This window comes from Psammomys obesus, unplaced genomic scaffold (genome assembly GCF_907164565.1).
Source record: "Psammomys obesus unplaced genomic scaffold, mPsaObe1.curated_primary_1811, whole genome shotgun sequence".
NCBI classification, from domain to species: domain Eukaryota; kingdom Metazoa; phylum Chordata; class Mammalia; order Rodentia; family Muridae; genus Psammomys; species Psammomys obesus.
Window position 1 is genome coordinate 428,893 of NW_026591598.1, and position 24,600 is coordinate 453,492.

The 24,600-nt window shown below is 45.5% G+C and overlaps 1 long non-coding RNA gene across 1 annotated transcript in view; it reads right to left on the reverse strand.

The window, feature by feature from the left end:
* Window positions 1-21,433: 21,433 nt before the first annotated feature.
* The window catches only part of LOC129679921 (uncharacterized), an 8,365-nt gene continuing 5,198 nt past the window's right edge, over window positions 21,434-24,600 (reverse strand). The window contains exons 3-4 of the long non-coding RNA XR_008720601.1: window positions 21,851-21,998; window positions 21,434-21,703 (exon numbers count right to left, since the gene is read on the reverse strand). This is a non-coding gene — a long non-coding RNA (uncharacterized LOC129679921). The remainder of the gene's footprint in view (window positions 21,704-21,850; window positions 21,999-24,600) is intronic.

Sequence of the window (24,600 nt, forward strand, 5' to 3'; positions counted from 1 at the left end):
CCCCCGCCGGCGAATGCGCCCGGTCGCCCCGCGCCGCCGCCGCCACCGCCGCCGCCGCCGCCCAGCCAATCAGCACGTCGCGCCGCCCGGGGAGGACGCGGCCGGGAGCCTGCGGAGATGCGCAGCCTGCGGCGGCCGGGCGGGGCTGGGGCGTCCCCGGGAGTCGGTGGGCCCCAGGCGGGGTGGGCGCGGCGCTGCTTCCCCAGAGAGGCGCGAGTCTGAGATGCTCCGAAGACGACTCCCAGCCCGGCAAGGTCACACGGCGGGCCTCCACGGACTGGACTTGACCCTTAGAAGAGAAAGCCGTCTACCCCAGTCCTGGCCTGCAGCCTGGGCTGGGAAGTGGAGGCAGCTGAGTCTTGGCAGCCTCTTCAGACAATTCGAAGATGTTTCTGCTTTTCTCAGGGCCTCGGTCTCTGACACTAGGCATCCTCTCCCGGTTTCACCAGCTCTCGGCCCTCATAACCTCTCTGTCGTAAAAACAGGTCTAAGACCTCCTGGAGCTAAAGACCCCTGCTGTGTCCCTCTTCCCTCGCAGTCCTGTCACTTCCCCTGCACCCTACAACTCAGTCATCTGTACAGATTGTCCTTGGTCAGAATTTGCAAATTCTGCCTGGAAACAATAGCGCGAAACCTGGTGGTCAGTTCTTGAAAAATAAATAAATTATGTTTTTGTTTATCTATTGTGCACAAGGAAAGCCGGTGGGGAGCTACCGCGGCTTGCACATGAAGGTCAGAGGACAACTTTCTGGAGCTTGTTTGCCTTCCTCTTCCACCACATGGGTTCCAGGGATCAAAATGAGGTCCTTAGTTTTGGCCACAAGTACTATTACCCTCTGAGCCATCTCGCCAGCATCTAGCTAGTCACTTCTAAATAACTATGAGATTGACTTTAGCCATTTGAGTTTCCTGTTCATGAGAACATCTTTTAAAATTATGATTATTTTTATTTTGGTTTTTCGAGATAGGGTTTTTCTGTGTAGTCCTGGCTGTCCTGGAACTTGCTCTGTGGTCCAGGCTGGCCTCAAACGCACAGAGATCCACCTGCCCCTGCCTCCCAGTGCCGGGATAGAAGGCGTGCACCTCCACCACCTGGCTTAAATTGTTTTTCGTGCATCTGTGGTGTGTGTTTGAAGTGCAGGGGCACATGAATGCCACAAGGAGCTTTCAGGGCTCACAGAACAACCTTTGGGAATGGCACTGCCCACGTGGACTCCTGAGATGGAATTGGGATCACTAGTTTTGCCCAGCAACACTTTTATCTGCTCAGCCATCTTGCTGACCCTAAAACATCCCTCCCTTCCTCTCCCCTTCCTTCCCTCCTTTATCTATCTATCTATCTATCTATCTATCTATCTATCTATCTATTTATTTAAAAGGAGTTTTATAGTTTCAAGCTCAACTCAGCAATGGCATCTCTGAACAGACAAGACAACCCGGGTAAGGTGCAGGGCCCGCTGGGAATACCATGTCCACTAAGATACGCCTCTGGAAAAGTTCTGTATAAACAAACTTTCAAAAAAAAATTTTTTTGCAGCAATAAGTTTGGGAAAACATCTCCTCCCTGGTCCCTGAATTAATTTCCTATAAGTGATGGAACTGTAACCCAGCGCTTTGCACTTTGTGCTTTCAAAGAGGGCTCTGTAACCACAGCTCCACTGGGAAGCCTGAGGCTCTGTCCTGCCTGCTGTTTCCTTGAGATTGCATGTTTTGGGGGATGGGGTGGGAGGTACAAAGGGTCTCACTATGTAGCCCTGGCTGGAACTCACTATGCAGACCAGACTAGCCTTAAACTCATAGAGATCTACCTGTCTCTGCCTCCCATGTTCTGGAATTAAAGGCGCTGTGTCACACCACACCAACCAACCTTCCATGGCATTTTAAAAAACTGTTTTTGGAGATGGGATCTCATGTAACCCAGACTGCCTAAAACTTGCTGTATAGCCAAGGATGACTTTAAACTTCTCATCCCCTGGCCTCCACCTCCTGAGTAGTGGGATTGCAGGCCTGGGCTTCCAGGCCTGGTTTTATGCCAGCCCATGGTATGTATTTGTGTAGCTTTGTTCCTACAGGGCTACTACAGAAATATTTATCAGGTACTGTTAGGGCTCGGGAAACTTTGAAAGGGAAAGAAAACAAGCAAATTCTTTTCTGACCTTCTGGCCTTGTTACTCTTATGGGGGCCTTTCTTCCTCCAGGCAGGGTATAGAAACAAGCATTCTTTTTCCCACTGCAGGTCATAAAATCTGGAACCCCTCTTCCCAGAAGCCAGCTGTAAAACCTAAAAATGTGCTGGTAACTCCCCCTCCTTGATGTAAGTACAGGCCATAAAGACCTGACCTTCCTTGTCTAATGGCCAGTCAAGATGGGTCCTACTCCAGCCCAGAAGGAGGAATTGCTACACTGAGCGTCCATGATGACTCTGGACAGACCTGGCCAAGTTTCCTCACCAAGTCTAGTAGCATTACATTGTTTTGTTGACAAACAAAACAAAACACAAAAATCTCTGCTTTTAAAAGCCATGAGAAATTTGCTTATTCTGAGCCCAGTATGAGTGACCATGATCTGGAAACATGGAAACATGGGTTCAACTTACCTTGAATGACATATTCTGCCATAGAAAAGGATAAACAAACTTTTACAACCACAGGACAAAGAAAGTCATAAATCAACATATTTGATAAATAATATAGGACATCCAATAGGTGAGCTATAGCCAAGCACAGAAACGTTTGCTATTGGTTTCATGTGCTATCTTTTTTTTTTTTTTTTTAATTAATGGGTGATCATGTGAACACAACCTACAACCACAAAGTATGCAGTCAAGTTTCCTGTGTTTGGGGACGTTGTGGATCAGCACATCCCAGGTGCAAAAGATAAGCCTTGCTCTGGAAAATGACTTTCTTGGCCACAAGTTCTTCCCTTCAGTTAAGTACCGTGTGCTATCAGCTTTAGGTTTGGTAGCGATCTCCTAAGCTTACCAACACAGTCCAAGAGTTTTACCCAGTAGTCACGAGGACATTGGGTCAGTCGCCGAGCCTAAAGGCGAGTAGCTATTGGAGAGACCTGAGACAGACCGGCATCTAGCTTGTGGCATTCCACTGTCCACTAGCCCTGGATGCTCCACTCAACCAAGCTCAAGCCGTCTGTTTGATCTTCAGCATGGCTGCAGCTTCCTTCCACATACCCTTTCCCCAAGAATATCTGGGAACTGATATTCTTCAGTGTAGGGTCTGGTTACCAGTGAAAATTTGTTGGATAATATATGAGAATCAATAAAGTTCAAGCTGCTTATAACCCGTTTTCAAAGCCATCCACACAGACGTTGCCACGAACAAATCACTACCAAGGTAAACACAAACACACCCCACAGAGAAACCAAAAGATCACCTTATTCTCAGCTTAGCTCACAGATAACCACAGGGCAGAGTTCATCCAAAAGCCTGAGTCCACGCATATGGCAGGGAGAGAGGGATGCTTATATGATCTGCAAAGCAGACCAGCTGTTTGGTTTGCTCTTGAAATGCGGCCCTTCTTATACTGCCAGACTAGTTTCAGACTCTTGGATTCAGTGAGATCCTCCCACCTTGACTCCAGGGTAGATGGCTTTAGGTGCATAGCGTCCTGCCATGCCCCGCCAGAGCAGCCTGCTTTGCTCGGCCGAGCTTGTGCTATTTGGAGACCTAGTTTGTGTGGCACAGAGAACTAGAGCCGTGTTCTCAGTTTTGAAGTGAGGGCCCAATTGAGCCTGTTATAGCCGGACTGCACCACGGGCACTTCTGTATCAAGGGACGAAAACTAGTAGCCTCCATTGGAGACAGTGATCCTTTCAGCCATTCACAAGGGCACACGGCCTTCACTCTTGATCTCTTTCCTCTTTGCTGAAGAGTTTGAAATGCCGGCCCATCCTAGACTAGAGACTCTGATATTTAGCATAGGCATGCTTGAGTCTGAAGGGGGGAGGGGGCGACCCTGCTTCCAGGGTCAGTTTCTCAGTGAGCTAGAAGAGCACACGACGGTTCACAATATAATGAGCATTACAGGATTGGGCTGGGTTTAACTGCAGAAAATGGACAATCCCTTCTTAATACAGTGACACAATTTCCTAGTGAAATGTGGACTAGTTAAGTCTTATACTATGATATGATATGATATGATATGATATGATATGATATGATATGATATGATGATATGTTTTAGGGGCTGGCAAGATGACTCAGCAGGCAAAGGTACTTTCCCTCAAGCCTGACAAGATCAATCCCCTGGACCTGCAAGGCAGAAAGAGAAAATCTGCTCCGGCATGTTGTCCTCTGATCTCCACCCACTCCCTATTCCACACACAAGCTCCACACCTCATCAATATGTAAACATAGTAATAATTAAAACAAGCTCCTGTTTTGGTCTTTGTTGTAGATTTCTGACACACTTCGTAAAGCCCTTGCAATTTATTAAGTGGTAGGAACATCTTTGGCCACCTCTGACTATTTTTAGTTGTGTGTTTGTTTATCCCCAGACTCCGAAATCGGTCTCGGGTGTGAGAGAAGTGAGCAGAACATGGGTTATTGCTCTTAAGGACCACATTTTAGTTTATGTCAACGAGGTGACTTTGGGAATGCCCAGGGTGGGGTCTGGTTGCCAGTGCCATCAACCATATGGTTAGAAGGTGGGGTCGTGCAACCCACTCACAGCCATCACCAGGTTCAAGTTTCTCACCTCAGATGTGCAGGCCTCTCTTCCACCTGGTTTCTTCTCAGTTGGGTCCTTCATCATAAACTGGCAAACGTGAACAAAATGTCTCCATGAGTTCACTGGGCCATTCCAGCAGATTGTGAGAGCTGATGACGGAGTGACTGGGAAACCACAGTTTATAGCCGGAGAGTCAAACGTGCAGGAAGTAACTGGCACCTGGTGAGATTACAGTCTTGGGTACCGAACCCTTAACCTGTGAGATCTGATCCACTGCCTGTGGCAATGAAAGTGCTATGTGAATAATTTGGATTCTGTATTAAGAAAATAATGAACAAAAAAGATCTGTATAAACTATTTTCCCTATTATTTTCAATGCCCCGTTGGCTGAATCCATTGATTCAGAACCTACTGCTACGGGCGGTGGCTGGGTTGGGGGTGTCGGGACCAGGGCTTTTTACACCCAGAAGTTCTGGGCAGGAGTTCCTCTCTCATTTCCAGGATTCATTATACATTGTCAAAGAAGATTACTGAGATGAGGATCCAGACAAAGCAAAGTAAGAGAGTTTTTATAAAAATTGCCAATGATCCCAAGTAAGAGGATTTTCCAAGTATGCAGAGGATCAAAATTCAGTCGAGTCGAAATATCCTATAATAAATGGAAGGTGGTACATTTAAGGAGTGAAGAAGTTCCACACATGCATAGATGCAAAAGAAGTAAACTAGCCACATGGAAATATAGCCAAGGAAGAGTGGATGGGTGTGGAAAAGCAATGATGAAAGGCACAGAAGAGTCGAAGGATGCTACGTGAAGCCTGGAGGGTCAAACAAGTCTTCTTCGTATTAGTGGGACCAATCACGGAGCGCCTAGCATCCAGCATTTATTGATGTATCATGGGGGGGGGGGCGTCGACATAGCTTTGAAGGTAGATTGTAAGGAAGATGTTGAGGTGGCTGTAGCAATTGGTAATATTTGTAATTCTGTCCTAAACTTGTTTCCCGAAACCAGGCAGGCCAGTTTTTCTCAACCTTCCTAATGCTGCAACCCTTTAATACAGTTCCCTATGCTATGGTGGCCCCGATCATAAATTATTTTCATTGCTACTTCATCATTGTTATTTTGCTGTTATGAATCGTAATGTAAATATCTGTGTTTTCCAATGGTCACAGGTTGGGAACCACTAAGGTAGACAGTTACAGTTTTCTAGGGGCTTTCCCTATCTCTCCTGAGACTGACCCAGGATGGAATGCAGAATGCAGAATGAAGGATGATTTTAGGAAGTAAGTCGGCTTGGAATGCTGGGTGGCAAGCCTGGTCTCCCTTGTCAACATCGGAAAGTTGGTTTGATTAGAACCTACTGTAATCATCGGCTCCTGCTACCCCCATGCTCACTGTTAGGAGATTAGTATTCATTCTGATTTGTTTGTTTTTAACCCCCAAGGACTGTTGATAGAATGACCCCCAAAACTGAAAGCTTCAGTGCCCCAGTCTGGGCCTGTAGCTCCGTAAGCTCGGACTGCGGAGCAGCTGCGCTGATGCGGAGAAGCTGCACCTTCCCGCGAAGATCCACTGACCTGCTGTCCCGCCCGTCTCAGCCTGAGGTATATTCAGGGAAGGCAGGTAGCTGGGCTTCTCAGAGTAGAGAAGCAGTTTAAGAGCAGAAAGGTAGAGGAAATCTAGAAAAGAACCGTCTCCATACAGATGATCCCGTGGTGTGAAGGGAGAGGGCACAGGACCCACAGGCATTCGCTTATCCCGCGATTTCCGTCACTGTGGCGACCAACTTCTGCCTGTTCCACAGGGTGGTGAAGGGCTTGGGGAACCGTTGCCTCCTGCGGGAGGGAGGGTATTTCTTTCAGAAGCACTGACTATCTCAGAGTCCCAGGAGTCTCTGCCCCGCAAGAGGCAGCCTCTGGTTTTGTTAAGGGACCCGTTGGCACTTTTTACTTGAACTCTCACACCGCAGTAGTGATGTCCACCACGTCACTGAGTGGCAGACCAAGTTTCTCACACTCGGTGTGACGACAAGGGAGTCGATTTTGCGCTTGATTTGCAGAGTCGTATGGACACACTTGAATGTGTAACACACCTGCTTCAGGTCAGTGTCAATCACCAGCTTGGAAACACTCTCCTGGTTTTCCCGATGAAGACACACCCAGGATTCTCTTGTTTGTTTGTTTTTGTTTTTTTTTTTTTTTTTGTTTTTTTTTTTTTTTTTTTTTTTGAGACATGGTTTTTCTGTGTGTAGCTCTGGCTGTCCTGGATTCGCTTTGTAGACCAGGCTGGCCTCAAACCCACTGAGGGCCGCCTGCCTCGGTCTCCCTGAGTGCTGGGATTAAAGGTGTGGGCCACCACCCAGGACTCTTACAGCAGGGTACAACAAAACTGCGTACCATCCCCAAACCTTTGTTCTTGCCAAGTACTCATTTACACGTGTTTCCTGCCACATCTCTGCACCCCCGAGGACCCTACTTGTGTAAAGTTAGCAGCATCATTAATTTCACATAGGAGGTAGGTTTGGGAAACTGGACAAAACAAAAAACAAAACAAAACAAACAAACAAAAAACGTTGGGGAATCCAAGATTCCAAGCCTCTCTGGCCATATCCCCTCTTATCTTTTTTTTCTTTTTTTTTAATGGTCAGGGAGGCTGATGAATAGAGAATATTCATCACAGCTATCCAGCTGTGGGCCTGGATGCTTCCCTGACAGCTTGACTGTTGAACCACTCACTGCCTCCTTCTTCTGCAGGGAGGTTATCACTTCTGAGACCTGTCATGGGTGCCAAGTAGTCAAGAAGCTTGCTGACTGCTGGCTGCAACCAGGACGGTGCTCTCCAAGCTGTGGACGTGGCTGTGGTCTTCACCTCTGCCGGAGCGAGGCGTCCAGTCAGCTGCTCCTTTTGGAGGATGCTCTCCCTACCCAACTCAAAAGTGGAAGATTCTGCCTCCTGTCTCTCCATTCTTCCTACCAGATTTACAGTGTTAGTGGTTCGCCTGCTCTAAGGATGCAAATAATAATAATAATAATAATAATAATAATAATAATAATAATAAAGTCATGGCAGCATGACTTTAGTTATTAGCCAGGCAGCATTCCCAAGTCAGAAGGGTGATTTGGGAAGCGACATGATTTGTTCTTTTGTATGCCCGACCACGAGCCAGATAAAGAGAGTTGTGGAGCCCAATCTCAAAACATCTACGAAACACTTTCACATCTAAGGCTCAAGGAGTGTTGTAGAAGGAGGGGAGGGGAACTGTGAGAGTCAGAGGAGCAGAAGCTCCCCCGGAAAAGTCTCACCAACATGACTGCCCAGATGTAAGCTGAGTAAGGGTGACACCAGCAAACTGGATGGGGGAAAAAAGCCCACGAGGCCTGCTCTACACAAAGAGCCACAGGCAATTAGGTAAAGCTGGGAGCAGGAGAGAGGGTCCTCCACAGGGAGGAGCACACCAATTGGTTACCCAGAGCCGGTCTGCCCTGAAAACACACATACAAATAACATTATACAGACACAACACATGATATTTAGGAATACGTATGTACGTACAAATACATACGCGCACACAATCGCAGCAGGTGAAAAAAGAGGCCATGAATTTGAAGGAGAGTGGGGAGGGTATGTATAGCGGAGGGTTCGGAGGGAGAAAAGGGAAGAGAGAAATGCTGTAAGTAAAGATTACAATCTGGGAGAGGGAGGAGGTAGGGAGGGAGGTGCTAGCGTTCCTAACAAACTGAAGATTGATTGGCTACATAAGATAGCTTTCAGCTGGCTGGCTCAGGTGCCCGGATCTCTCCCAGGTTTCTTAGAAGTTGTTCATTTACAAATGATGGAAACAACTTTAAACCAATGCAGGGAAGAGGGAATTGCTGGCTCACAGTCCTCGGAAGGCTGGGGAGGCCCCAGTCTCAGCTGACCTAGGACTAGAAGGTGTCCACATTGCCCAAATTAGGTTGCTCCTGCTCCTCCGTCCCTGGCTCTCTCTGGCTGGCGTTGTTCCCTTCTGTGGTAGTTACCACCTTCCTCATGGCAGGGGAGGTGCCCTTCCTCACAGTCTTGTTTTACTTTTGCTTGAGACAATGTCTTCAAACTCTCAATCCTCCTGCCTCAGCCTCCCCCCGTGCTTTGTGTTACAGGAGTGTGCCGCCACACCTGGCATCTGGTTAATGCAGCCAGTGATCCTTGTTAACAAGGTCCTCTAAAGCTGGAAGTGGTGACAAGCACCTATAGTATCAGCGCTAGGAAGGCTGAGGCAGGAGGATGGCCAGTGGAGGCTGACACGAAATAAATAAATAAATAAACAAACAAATAAATAAATAAATAAATAAATAAATAAATAAATAAGCATCTACTCCATAAAACTTCCTTTTGGGGGAGGGGTGGGGGAGTCTTGGGCTTGAGAGCTGGTTCAGTGTTTACGAACACCTCTTGCTCTTACATAGGGCCTGAGTTTGGTTCCCAGAACCCATATTGGGTGGCTCTCAACCCCCTGTAAACTCTAGCTTCGGGGCATCTGACTCGTCCTCATGACATCAGTTCAGGAGAGCCCTCTAAGCCTCCCTGTCCTCTCCATCTTCATCATCTGGCTAGTTGAAGCTTCATCAGACAGGCATAGAGATAATGCAGAACAGACAAGGTGGATGTGCCTAAGGGTAAATAATTGTGATTTTTTTTTCCAAGCAGAAAAAAAATGGAATTAATATCAAAAAAATTACTAAAACGTTCTTTATTAATTGTCCTTAATATCGATACCTCCCACCTTCCTGTTTGTTGGTACATGCTAGGTGACAACAAAGTAAATAAGCAGGAAGGCAATTAATATTAATAGAAAAAGAGCAGAGACAAAGAACAACAAATCTCACTGAGCTCGATAGCTCATGGTGTTTTCCTGTAACTTTATGATGTACATCGCTAGTGGAGAAATCTTTTGTAGAGAGCTCCGTCACTCTCCAGTTTGGAGAAAAAAAGATAAATAGCTTGCCCCAAGTGTGCTGGAGCTAACTACAGTTTCGTCAGTAAACTGAAGATTTCTTTCAAAAAAGATATTACTCCTACCGTGTAAGTGAAAAATGGACTCCTGGAGGGATACAAATAGGTCCTTCTGAATGTGGACATCTTAACAGGTGAATGATTTTTTACTGTAACATGTATGTGTTTGTTACTTTACTGTGTATAAGTGTTTTGCCTGCATGTCTGTGCACTATGTGTGTACCTGGTGCCTACAGAAGCCCAAGGAGAAGCTTGTCAGATCCCCTGGAACTGGAGTTACAGATGGTGGTGAGCTGCCACGTGGTTCCGGGAACCACGCCTGGATCCCCTGCAAGAGCAGCAAGTGCTCTTAACTGCTGAGCCATCTCATCAGCCCCTGAATCACATAATTGAGTACTTTGAATTAGTTAGGTATAACATTTGCTTCAACATCATTTTAAAAAGCAACAAAACCAAAACCTTATTTCTCCCTCAAGGCGCAGACAGCTCAGGATTGCTGTGGTGGCTTCTCGGTCATGGAACTTCCGGGTTCCTCCTTTCTGCGGACCATTTGTCCCAAATACACAACTGTCCATCACTCACAATCAGATGTGGACTGTGAAGCTGGAGCCTTCTCCGATGTCCAAGCAGCAAGAAAAGGGATGAAGGGGTGAAGGACAATTCCATCTTCCTCCGAAGCCCTTCCCAGTGGCTTCTGCTTCCACTGAATTGATCAATCTGCAAGAGAAATATGAACTGTGGCTTTCCATCTGGGCACACGACTTAGCATCTGGAAGGAGGACATCACGCACTGGACACAGTAATGGACATGCCTGTGACCCTCCATTTTTATGGTGTCTTTCTTTCAGTCATAGAACCGCTACCACCCCTGATCTAACCTTGGCCATGGAGCCAGAGGTTACATATTTTTTCAGCCTCCTTTGCGGTTGATTGCATCTTTAAACCATAAGAAGTGAGTTGAGGTATTTGAAAGAAATTGCCTGTCCTCCATTCTTTCATGTCTTTCTGCCCGCAGGCGGTGCGCTGATATGTGGTGGAAGAGTCAGGTATGTACACACAGGTTGATGGTGCAGATGCCAGACAGAAAGTACTGTTTCCCCATAACTCTGCAGGGTGGAATTACCTACCGCTCTGGACCTTCTGCCTATCGGTTGTAGTTTGGGAGAAATAAGCCAGCACCTTTTCTAGTCCCTGTACTTTGGTATCCTTTTGTCCTGGTGGCCTTCCTCATATCCAAATACACTTTCTTTGCCTCACTTTATTTTTCTGCAAGATGGCAGTGATGTAATGTGATGTGATGTGATGTGATGTGTTCTATGGAGTTACTGGGAGATGTGGCAATAAGGTAGCATTGGAGCATGAGTTTGATACAAATGTTGTTGCTATGATTTGATCTTTGACTTAGAAAAGCATGAGAATATAAATGTCTTAGATGTAAACATAAGCATAAAATCTGTCATTGAGACCAGAATGCATGTCCAATTCACATCCTCAACTCCCCTGAGGTTAAGCAAGTGAAAATGTTCTTACTTTCATGGACCTGAGTTTGGCAATCAGTGAGTGGGCCTCAGGGTGGCTGCTGGCTCTAGCCTGTCTACTATGTGACATGTTAGGAACTGCAAGTGGGCAACACCATGGCAGGAATAGCTTGAAGAAATCGTGATCGGGGCTGGAGAGATGGCCCAGTGGTTAAGAGCACTGACTGCTCTTCCAGAGGACCTGGGTTCAATTCCCAGAACCCACATGACAGCTCACACCTGTCTGTAACTCCAAGTTCAGGCATCCTCACACAGATATAAATGCAAGCAAAACACCAGTGCACATAAAATAAATAAATAAATACTTTAAAAAAAATTGTGATCTTTGTTCTTGAGAGTTATGGAACTGAAAAGCATCTCCCAGCTCCGTCTTAGAGAATGGGCTGTGTGTCCTTTTGGCCCATCCACTGTGACAAGCGGCCCTCCCACTCCCCTCTCCACTCCCCCACCCCAGTCTAGGACCATCCATTTGCTGCTGCACATGTAACCACTCCTCAATCAGCTCACCAGAAAGATGGGCTTGGGATAAGCGTCCTCTGGCTGCTGGTCCAACTGGCTTTTAGGATAGTCAACTTCTTTGTCTCAACACATTTCTCAACTTAATTGCGCTGTTGTTTGGTAAACGTCCTCATCTGATTCCAGTAATGAGTAAGTGAAGGTATTTTTAGAGGAAATCCTCCACTGTTTGGGCTATTTCCCTACCATTCTCTTGCCTGTACTATTATTGACTCAGAATAGAACACAACAAATGCCAGCTAGGAAGAAAAGAGACCTTGGTAGAGGAAGCTCCAAAGAAACAAAAAGAGAAAATAGAAAGTTCCTTTGATAGGGTGAGTGTGAATCAGAGACTGGAAGGCAAAGCACAACCGACGTAGGAAATCTCAGAAAGTGGCTGGTGTCCACTTCCTGTTCCTCGGGAGCTGCTGTCCACTTCCTGTTCTTCAGGGGAAGGGATCCAGGCCCTTTGAACAATTCTGCATTGGGCTTGGGTACTGAATCAAGGTTTTCTCGGGGGGGACACGGGGAGAAAGGTGAGCTGGGCATGGTGGCACACCTTTAATCCCAGCACTCAGAGAGGCAGAGGCAAGCAGATCACAGTGAGTTCAAGGCCAGCCTGGTCTAAAAAAGTGAGTGCAGGATAGCCAAGGCTACACAGAGAAACCCTATCTCAAAAAAAAAAAGGTTTTTTTTGGGGGGGAGGGGTAGTAATGGCAAGGAAAGAAAGGTCTGAATGTCATCTCCCAGAATCCACCACCAACAGCGTTGAGAAGAAATCAGTCAACAGTCCCTTGGGTCCCTAAGGGGACAGAGAGGCCCTAAGAGGAGCCACATGAGGAATGGAAAGAGTTGCAGAGGCCTCAGCAGTTACGCCTAGCATGGTGGCGCACACCTGTAGTCCCAGCTACTCAGGGACTGAGGTGGGAGGATTGCTTAGGCCCAGGAGTTCAACACCAGCCTGGGCAACATGCTATGACCTAAAAATAAGCAAACGAAAGGAAAAGATGGCCTGGTGGAGCTAGCCTCTCCTGGGTTTACATCATAAGTTGGACAAGGAACAACTTCTCCTCCTCATCTTCCTCCTCCTCCTCCTCCCTTTCTTCTTTTAATGTATGTGGGTGCTTTGTCTGCCCGCATGCCTACAGACCAGAAGAGGGCATGGATTGTGAGTTGCATTGTGGTTGCTGGAAACTGAACTCAGAACTTCTGCAAGAGCAGCCGGTGCTGCTGAGCCGTCTCTTCAACCCCAGTCTGTTTTTTTTCTCTCTTTTCTCTTTCTTTCTTTCTTTCTTTCTTTCTTTCTTTCTTTCTTTCTTTCTTTCTTCTTTCTTTCCTTTTCTTTCTTTCTTTTTTCTCTCTTTCTCTCTTTTCTCTCTCTCTTTTTTCTTTTTTGAAGTCCTGAGGTTTGAACCCAGGACCTTGAGCATGCTAGACAAATCCCCTTCTGAGCTATGCCTCTGGACAAGGAACTTCTTAAGGAAGGCTGCAAGACAGTGTAAGGCTTTTCCTCCTATTATGAATGGGGGTGAGGAGTTGATATTGGTTGATTGAAATGATAAACAGCAGGAAGCACGCTTTCAAAAAAAAAAAAAAGATTTGCTTTAATTTTAATCACGTGTACATGTGTAAGTGTGTCAGTGTGTATACAAGTGCGTGCTGTGCTTATGTGGGTGCTCATGGAGACCAGAGGTGTCAGAGCCCCCAGGGTCACGGGTGGCTCACTTGGAAATTGATCTCAGGTCCTCCAGAAGAGTAATACATGCTCTTAACCACTGAGCCATCTCTCTAGCCCCAGGAAGTCTGAGTTTAGAACGAAATTAAATTTCAAACCATAGAGCCAAAACCACACTTAAGCCATTTTTCCCCTTGGAAGAAAGGACACGTTATAGAAAGTAACAAGTGTTCTCTTCTTTGCGCATCTGAGTGGTAATGTGCAGGGTTTTCTCCTGTGTGCACAAAGCCGGTATTTTTAAAAAGGGTATGGATAGGGCAACGCACTTAGGAGCACTGATCCCAAAGTCGTAAGTGAAACTGGCAAACGTAAGCCATCAGGATAGGAAAAGAAAAGCCACATCGCATCCAAGAAGTCTTTAGCCCACAAACCCAAGAGCAGTAGGAGTGATGCCGGGAAACGCCTTCCCTACCAGCAAACCGCAAGGAAATAGGTATCAGGAAGAGTAAGGTCAACAGACCACCTTGTAGAGGATTCCAAGCAGAAAACAGAAAGAACAAAAACCAACCAAACCAAACAAAAATCACCGTATGCTCCGCAAACCATTGTCCGCGGGGCCGCACAGTCAGCCCTCCGTGTTGCTGAGGGTACACGCGTTTTCTGGTCATTATTCTCCAGTGATCCTCTCTTGAGCACCTCTGGCAGAGGCAGCAGAGATGCACTGATCTAGATGAGCAGTGGCAGCGGCGGCGGCAACGTCAGCTGTCAAGTAGTTGCCAGGCTGAGCCGCGGAAGGGGCGTGGCAGCCTTCAACTTGACAGCTGAAGGAGGGGCAGAGCTGAGTGGTCCAGAGGCCGAGCTGTGGAGCTGTGAGGGAGAGACACACTGACCAGTCCAAGACAGTGGCCCAGGGCAAGAATGAGGGCGGGGGAGGGGGCGGACGCGGAGCGAACGAACTGCTGAGGCTAAAGAAAGCTATAAATAGACAAGAGAAAATAAACTGCGGGTCCTGGGTGTTGGAAGAGTTCCAGAGGGCTGCCAAGCCTGTAGGGCCGCAGCCAAGTATCTCAGAAACCCCCTGGCCCGGGAGCTAAAACACGGGTTCTGTCAAGTGCTGAGGAATCCCAGGGCACGGGCCTGCCCAGAGGCCGTGATGCCAGCTGCTGCCAAGAGCGGAGAAATCCTGCGTGTGGCGGTTGGAATGAGAACGTCCCCTACAGGCTTAGGTATCCGAACACGCGGTCCCCCGCTGGGGGAGGCGTAGGAGGTGCGTCCCTGCTGGAGAAAGCGTGTCACTGGGGTTTAAGGGATCCTCCATCCTGAGCTTGCGCCCTCCGCTTCAAGCTCGGGGGTTCAAGATCCGAGCCCTCCGCTTCTGCCGCTGGAGCCACGCCTTCCGTCTGCTGCCAGGACGAGCAACAGACCCTTCCTGCTAAGACTGGCCTTGTTCAAGGTGTTTTATCACGCCGACAGAAAAGCAAACTAGAATACGAGATCTGCACAAGACTTACGGGTTCCGATCCCCGAGGCTGCAGGGAGCTGTGACCCCGGAGTCCCCACTGCTGCTCCTGTCTGACTGGGGCTGTCCTGCGCTGCTGTCAAGAACTGAGGGACACAAAGCTGCCGAAGGAACGCGAAGAGCTTCTTTCTCTTCGCTTACCCATGACTCCTACCCAGGGAGAGCAAGAAGTCGTCAGCCAACTGATGGGTAACATGTTGAGTCATTTCTGTCAGGCACTTGGTTTCACTTGACACGTGTAAAGGGATTTACACAGGAGCCGTGAAAGTGATCTAGACCTAGACGCGACCTGCAGCCATGAGAGGACATGTAGAGTACAAAGCATTTTATTTTATTGTTAATTTATTGGTTTTACTTTTTTATTTTTGTTTTGTTTTGAGACAGGGTCTCACTATGAAGCCTTGGCTATTCTAAAACTATGTAGACCAGGCTGACCTGAACTCATAGAGATCCAACTGCCTCAGTTTCCCCAGTGCTGGGATTAAAGGCGTGAGCCTCCATGCCCGGCCCTTTTCTTTTGTCTTTCTTTTTTTTTTTTTCTTTCTCTCTTTCTTTCATTTTTTTTTTAACTAGGTCTGCTGTGTAGCTTTGAACTTGCTATAAGGATGAGGCTTCAAATGTATGGAGATGTGTCTGCCTCTGCCTCTTTAATACGGGGATTAAAGGACTACACCATGGCTAGCTTTCATTTTCTTGATTAATGTTTGATATGGAAGTGTCTGGCTCATTATAGGCAATGTTACCCTGGGCTGGTGTTCCTGGGTGCCACAAGAAAACCAGCTGATCAAGCCAAGGGGAGCAAGTCAATCAGCAACATTCCTCCTCGGCCTCTGCTTCAGTTCCTGCCTCAAGCTCCTGGCCTGACTTTCTCTCAGTGATTGACCACAATTATAAGATGAAATAAGCTCTTTTCTCCACAAGTTGTTTATTGCAGCAACAGAAAGCACACTTATCTCACACTTGAGCTGTTGCTACACTTCCCCAAAGCGTTCTTCTTGGGAAAAAGAAGAAATATTGCAAACATGAGATAGACACCTGTTCTCATATTCATCCGCATGGATGCTAGTATTTTATATCCACACTTGCTTTAGATTTTTAAAAAAGGAGTAAACATTGTAAGTAGAGGCAAAATCTGTATACTCTGTGGTAATTTCACTTCTGTTCCTCTCCCACTTCCAGCAACCGTCATGAATTCGGTGTGTCTTTGATACTTATGTTTGTGTGTGTGCCATAAACATGTTGTTAACATGGCTGTTTCTTTATGTAGATGGCACCTTACTCTACATATTATTTTGCAACTTGGTTTTCTGTCTCCTTAGCATGTTTGAAGTGTATCCTTGCTGACCTCTGTCACACTGATTACTCCATTTGAATGCTGCACAGTAAACTATATTGTGAATGTGCTAAAACCGCATTTTTTCTTTTATTGGACACATGAGCTATTTCCTGTTTTAAATTACAAATAATGCTGCACTGTTTCATGACGCCTGTGTATGTGTGTATAGGCTCAAGTGGTACTGGTGTTTGGACCCAGGCTTTCATGCGTGCTCAGTATGTATTCTACCAGTATGTACTCTACCATTCAGCCTGATCATTCACATATGTGCACATATGTGTGAGGGTTTTTATAGCCTGACAGAATAACCAAAAAAAAAAAAAAAAAAAAAAAGGGAGGTGGGAGGAAAGTGTGAGTCAAACGGAATGGCGGTTTTCATTCTCACAACTATACTGGCAGGGTTTTTCTTTCCTTCTTGAGACAGGGCCTTGCTAAATCACCTTAAGTGTGTGATCCTCTGATCCACACCCCGAAGCAGCTGGAATTACAGGTATGCACCGCTGCACACAGCTGTCTATTTATTTCTAATAGGGTAGAAGGAAGCGACAGTCTGCTCACCAGAGCCCGGCTGTCCACCTCCGACACGTGGGCCCGCATCATCTCCCACTTTCCTACTTCGATGGGTGTGAAATGCTGTCCCATGGGCTTTCTTCAGTTGCCTGATAAGGGATCAGGTGCATTTTTTTTTGAATATTTATTTGTCACTCAGAAATCATCTAGAAATTACCTTCCCCCCTCTTTCCTGTTGTTTCATATTTATTATTAATTTGTAGGAATTTCATGATGAATTTGTGCACCTAGTCAATAAACATTTCTTCCCCCGCCCTCGACTGTTTTTTTTATTTTATGCGTATGGATGTTTTCTCTGCATGTATGTCTGTGCATCATGTGTGTGTGCCTGGTGTCTGCCGAGACCAGAAGAGGGCACTGGATACCATGAATGTGAAATTACAGATGGCTGTGAGTCACCACGTGAATGCTGGGAACTGAACCCAAATCCTCGGAAAGAACAGCCAGTCTCTGAATCGCCGAGCTGTCACTTCAGCCTTTCGTCATTTCTTCTCTGTGGAGACTTTAAGCTCCTCCTCTGTTTCTTCGCAAATATATCATCAGGCTGTTATGACAACAGTCACCGTGCTGGGCTGTAGAACATTAGAACCTATGACTCCTTTCAGTCTGTTTGGAACGTGATGCCTGACCTATGGTCCCTCTACTCTACCCCTTCTGGCTTCTTTTTAATCACTGTTTTCTTTGTTGTGTTGGCTATTCATGATGACTCAAGCTGTGGGGGAATCTTTTCCTGCTGTGGACAAACCCTCGAGGCAGGAAGGTGACCCGGCCCTTGCCTGAAGAGCTCCAGAAGCCAGACTTCTCCTCCGGACCTCTCTAACATAACTGTGTTTCCAGCCTCTGTAACTGTCACATAGGTCATCTCCAGCCCTGCAAAAGAACCCTTCCCAGTTATGAAGGGTCTGAATAAAAAGCCACCAATCCCTGAGCATGAAAACCCGCCAAACCCCGAGCTTCCCACAAAATCCCACCAATCTCTGAACAAGAAAACTAACCAACCACTGAGGTCCCCCAAGCACAGGACTTGAAATCCCCTCATCATCACCCTGGAAAGCTCCAGCCAGCTAAGAAATCCTCTACAAAGGCTGTGTCTGCTCTGTTCCCTGCTGTCCTCGCCCTGGAGCAGAGGCAGCCAACCCTGAATTCGTTCCTCCAATACATCTTTTTTTTTTTGAGATTTGCTGCCTGGTGTGACTCACTCGTCAAAAGAAGTCTAAGAAGCAAGGAGGAGAAGAACGGAAGAAATGAAGAAATGGGGGGTTGAGCCCCCTTCCCTTGGAGCTGCAATGCCTCTGCCGAGGAGGCTTCCCCTCAGAGCTGTGTGGTTCCTGGGCTCCTGTGTGTCTCGGGATACTGGGATACCTTCTCTCCTCAGAGCTGTGTGGTTCCTGGGCTTCCGGGTCCCGCAACACCTCTCTACCTGAACAGGAAGGCCAACGTGTTAAGATCAACGTTTAAGCTCCTGCCTGTGCAAGCAGCATGCAGTGCCAGGCCATGGTATCTCCTGCTACGCTGAGGTATCCAGTCACCCCAAAGACAGATTCTCCTACCATAATCAGTTTTCTCATCATTTATTTATTGAGTAGTTTGCTCTTCCATCGATATTTTTTTAATTTCTTTTTTTATTTTTTCCTTTGGTTTTTTTTTTTTTTTTTTAAGATTATTATGTACAGTGTTCTGCCTGCGTGTACACGTGCTTACCAGTAGAGGGCACCAGATCTCATGGTTGTGAGCCATGGTGTGGTTGTTCTGAACTCAGAACCTTTGGAAGAACTGCCAGTGCTCTTAACCTCTGAGTCATCTCTCCAGCCCTCTTTTTTATTTTGTGTTAGGGTCTCTTTATGTAGTTCTAGCTGTCCTGGAGGTCTCTGCATAGATCAGGCCTCAAACTCACAGGGACCCACCTGTCTCTGCTGGGATTAAATGAGTGCAGCACCATACCTGACCAAAATTTACTCCATATTTTCCAATGGCATATTTGAAACGCCAAGTCTACAAACATTCAAAGCCTGCTTTCTGGGGTCTTTTTCTGGTTTTGCTCACCAATTTGTCTGGCTCTATGCCAACATCATGCCATCTCAATTCAGTAACTTGATGGTACGTTGATACTGGCAGGTCAATCTTTTCAGGTTTTTCTACATCTTCAAGATGCCTTGTCCTTTTCTGCTTCAGGTTGAATTTTAACATTAGACTGTTTTGTTCCATAGAAAGTCATGTTTGACTTCCTTTTTATAATGTGCTTGAATTCATGGGTAAAATCTAAGGAAGAATTTACATCTTTTGACACCGACTCCTGCAATTTGTGAACCTGTCTGTGATCCTCTCCATTTCGGTGGTCTCTCTGTGTGCTTCTATGTGTGTTTCTCATGCTGTGTTGTGACTGGCACATTGCTTTATGATTAGGAGACGGATTTCAGTTTTCTTCACAATGAGTTTATCTAATTCCAAGTTACCTTTTTTTCAAAGATTTTTCTTACTGTGTGCACTAATCAGTGTGTGCAGGAACACACATGCATACTGCTACTAATAAGGACTTTTTTAAAAGTGAAAGAATAGATTTCTTGTTTTAATTAAAAAAAATCACAATTAGTCATGAATGCAGCAACTTTTCTGAACTTCCTCATTAGATTTACCAACACCCACTGTAAGGGACTTTCAGTTCCAGTTTTAAAGATTTTTTTTTTTTTTTGAGACAGGTCCCTCTACGTAACCCTGGCTGTTTTGGAACTCACTATGTAGACTAGGCTGGCATTGACTTCACAGAGATCCACCTACCTCTGCTTCCTGAGTGCTGGGATTTCTGCCTTTACTGAAGCCGCCACAGCCCTTAGTCAGAGCTTCGCACTCCATCAGTAAATTTAAGGTTGCTGTGTTTCCTTATGTTGTGGAGAGTCCTCAACTCTTTGTGTAAATAATTCTCATCAGTTTGACACCGATAGCATTGACACTGACTTACATAAACTTAAACTGATCTATATAATTATAATTTGACTATCCGTGATATCACAGTTTATGTTAATCCTCGAATGAGCACAAAACTCAAGTGCACAAGAGCCCATTACCTACAAGAGTTCACGCTGATGGCCATTGTAAAACAGAAATGAGAGTGTAAGTGGAAGCTGGTGATGGAACAGTCAGATGTTTAAGGACGCCAGTGGCTGTGAGGACAAGCATGCTAGGTCAGCATGTGCCACCTCTATTTCACTAAACTCAAAGAACAGGTATAGATAAACTACCACACATCACACACTATGCTCAGCATCACTGCTTACAGCAGATCTGCACCCTAAATCTAAACGCACTCGCCTCTGTGGACCAGAAGCACTTATGTCCAGCAGCTCACAACTGTCTAAAGCTCTATCTGGGACAGGGAGGTAGATGGCTGAACACAAAGGTGGCCTAAAGGCCTTACAAGTTGATAGACATATTCAGTTCATGAATGTAAATAACCATAATAAAAAACAGAGACAGAATTCAAGGACATACAGTAGGTACCATAGATCCCAGAGTAAAAAAGTAACTCAGGATGAAGAGGGATCAGAAAAAGAGATGGACTATTGATGTCCACACTGGCCAGCTGTCTTAACTTTTCTCCGTCATCAGTCACTTTGAAAACTCTTCTGGAATCTGCTTGAGTTATGATTTCTTTTCTTGCTGACCTTGCAAAAGCCCCCTTCAGCCTTTCCAATGAGATGCCATTGAGGTCTGTGTCTCAATCTCTGTGACTATATTATGCTACAAGGCAAGGACAAATTAAGATTGAAGGTTGGAGACTGGGCAGGTGGCTCAGAGGTTAAAGTGTTTACTACCATTCAATCAGGAGGACCTGAGCATGAGGACTAGAGTTGGGGTTCCCAGAACCCCAGCCAATGCCGCATGCCTATGGCATCAGCCTTGGAAGACAGACAGCTATCTCCAGAGCAAGACGGCTAGTGAGGCTTGCCATGCTGTGAGCTGTGGGTTTGATGAAAGCACCTGCCTCCTTGAGTAAAATGGAAGAGCAATGGAGGATGATTCCTGACCAACACACGCACACACACCAACATGCATGCACACTCATACATGCATCCACACTTGAAACATACACTGCACACACACACACACACAAAACGTCGGAAAAATGGAAGCCTGGCTTAAGGTTGCTCATCAGCTGACGCTGAGATGGGGAGATGTCCTGGATTGTCTGGGTGGTGTCCTTGTGATCACAATGAAGGACAGAGGTGACAGGGAAATGATAGAGAGTTTTGTTGGAGTGAGGCCTATGTGACCTGACCATCGCTGGCTTTGGACGGGGCTGTGGACGTGAGCCAAAGCATGCTGGCAGCATCTAGCAGATGGCAAAGGGAAGGAGACAGATTCTCTCCCACTTCTTCCAGAAGAACCTAGCCATGGAACACGGTGTTCGTAGACCGTGGGACTGATTTCTGACTAATAACCTTCAGGATTATTAGACAATAAGCTTGTGTTATTTCATGCTACCATATTTATGACAATTATTCATAGAAGCAATAAGAATTCATGCAAAGTGTACTGAAGGCAATCATGGAGACTCATGGGCACACACAGATGCATGTCAGTAACCATATTAAAAACACACAAAAGAAACAGGTGAAATTAAGCTTCAACAGTACTCTTTATTATACTAAATATGTCCTGATTATTGTCGCTTTAACATTTAAAATCTGCAAAAGATTACCAAAGAGCTCTTCAACATCAATTTTTTTTTTTTTTGCAAGTCCTTAAAACTCACGCAACCTTATACTTGCAGCAGCAGAGTCCAGCACATCTGCATTAATTTCAAGGGCTCAGTAACCTTCACGTGGTTGGTGTAGCGGCTGTATCAGGCAGTGCAATTAGAAGCAGAACAGACAGTGAGTGGAGCCTTGAGAGACACCTGCATTTGGGAGATAAAAGGAGGGAAAGGAGCCAGTGAAGGAGCTGATAGAGGCAGGAGGATAATCAGGAGACAGCACTGTGTCTAAGCTCCAAGCGTCTTTCCTAGGGAAGCACAGGGAAGAAGGTCATCACACACTTCACTCACCGTGAAGGATCCTTCGCTCTTGCATTTTCCTTAGCGTAGCTCTGCACTACACAACCACTTCCGTTTGCCTTGGCTTTAGGAGTCTCATGTATGGATCCAAATGTAAGTTCAGGGGCTCTACGGCAGGTGGCTGGGGATAACAGGGTGACTAAAGGAAAGAAGAAAGGAACAGTGAGGTGGTACGAAGTTGTCAGGGGGTGTGATGATTTAAAACAGGTGCCTGGGGGGAGTAAGATGGAGATCGGGTTACCATGACAACCGATTATTTCATCGGTTCAATGACCAGTTGCCATGGTGACAAAAAATCTTTGTGTCAGTGACATAGATCCCAAGGGAGAGGATGCCTGTGCAAAGGACCCCATGCTCATTGGTAAAGCTTTCACATCTGCAATAATTTCTGCATTGCTTGAAGTCTGTCTCACAGCTAACATGGGCATTCTCCTCCCCTGCCATGTGGTCACCACTTGCAAAATGTACACATTTTTCATGTTCTACATGACGTCTTTCCCCTTAATAGTCTTTAATTGTTTGGGTAATCTATCATTTTCTCTCAAAAGACATACTTCCCTTAAAGGTGGGGGTCATTCTTACAACTGAGCTGTAGTTTCCAAGGACTCAACATACTATGCTCACTATACAGTGAGCTAATACAGAGCGGGGGTGGGGGCCACTGGGAAGACACAGACCCCGGGAGCCAGCCAGATTTGGGTTGAGTATCTTCTCTGCCTCTGCCACCTGCCAGTTGTGTGGCCTTAGAAAAGTTTTGGTTTTTTTTTCCCCCCTGCTTTTTGAGACAGGGTTTCTCTCTGTAGCCTTGGCTATCCTGGACTTGCTCTGTAGACCAGACTGGCCTCGGACTCACAGCAATCTACCTGCCTTTGTTTCCCCCTCCCTGAGAAAGAGTCTCATTATGTAGTCTGGGTTTTCTGGAATTCACTCTGTAGACCAGGCTGGCTTCAAACTCATAAAGATACACCTGCCTCTGCCTCCCAAGTGAGGGGATTACAGGTATGAGCCACCATGCTTGGCTCCAGAAGTAACTTTTAATGTTAAAAAAAAAAAAAAAAAAAAAGATAGAGGACAAACCAATTTTCATGTATAGATCTTTTTTGAGTTTTGATTCAAACACATTTTAAGAAATGTGTAAAGTGACTGGATGTGTAAGTATTGGGAGGGATTATCAAAGGTACATCTTATGACAAATAGGATGACGTGGACCTATCAGCAATGTGGACAGGCTATACAGAAACTGACAGAAAATCTTTGCTAGCTGTACTTCAGACAGGGCGTCAGTAACCAGAATACATAAAGAACTGCATAACGTAATTTAAAAAAAAAAAACTGCCAATCCATAAATGAGCCACTGAATTTAATAGATACTTCTCCAAAAAGGGGATTCAAATGGCCAATAAATATTTTTAAAAGTGTTTAACATACCTAGAGTCATCTGGGAAGTGCAAACTAAGACCACTTTAAGATTCTAGTTTGTCCCAGTCAGAATTAGCTACCTCCAAGAAAACAAATTATAACAGAGAGTAGAGTAGATGTAGGCGAACCTTAATCCTTACTGTTGTAGAAGTATAGGTTGTAGGGAAATGAGAGTAGAGGTTTATCAAAATTTGCAAACCTGAAGCACTGTAGATCTACTAGATCTACTGACCCTGGGATATCTCTCTCTCTCTCTCTCTCTCTCTCTCTCTCTCTATATATATATATATATATATATATACTACCACAAGGGCATTTGCTCATCATTCAATCTATTGCAAGAAAAAGAAATCATCCTAGGTGTCCATAAACAAATGAATGGAAAGTGAAAAAGTGGGCCATATATTAAAAATTTATATTTACTTACAAAAAGAAAAGTATTATGAAAGTTTCAGGAAAATGGATTGAACCGGAAGATAGTATGTTAAGTGAGGTGAGCCAGCCAGGCATAGAAAGACACACACCACACACTTCCCCTCATCTCCAGGTCCTACCTTCCCCCTTTTACACATGTGTGTTTATGTGAGAGTGAGTGTGTGTAGTGGTCAGGGGAGTAGAAAGGGACCCATGAGTTAGAAAACACAGGGTTTGAGGAATCATTGTGAGGAGGAAAATAGAGCACATGTGAAATGAAGGTGGCAAAGGGACTCCTGGCAGAAGGGTACAAGTGGGAGGAGGGAGCGGGCTGGTGGAGGGAAGAGATGAAGGGGCAACCAAGGCTATGTATATATGAAATGCCACAAAGAAGAAAAGGATACTTTTATGCTAATTAAAATAAATGTATAAAAGTACACATCTTATAATTTATACGTGAGGCCCTAAAGAATACTAGGAAAACTAAGATACCGTTAACGCTTTCAGCGAAGCAGTAGGATATAAAATTAAGATATAAAAATCAGTAAACTTCCTGTATATAAGCATGCAGAGAAATTAAAAAGAAAAAAAAAAGAATTTCACTCAAAGTTGCAGAAAAAGTGAGGGAAGAGAGGAGGCAGTGGCTGTCGCCTGTCTTGGAATATACCTAACTAGAGAAGTAAACAGTCTCTAAAATAAAAACTTTGAAAGAAAAAGAGGAAGATACTAGAAGGTTGAAAGACCTTCTGTGCTCATGGTTAGAAAGAATTAATATTGTGAAAATAGGTAGCTTAACAATAGCAGTCTACAGGTTCAATACAGTCCCATCAAAATTTCAGCAGCACTTTCTCTTTTTCTTTCTTTCTTTCTTTCTTTCTTTCTTTCTTTCTTTCTTTCTTTCTTTCTTT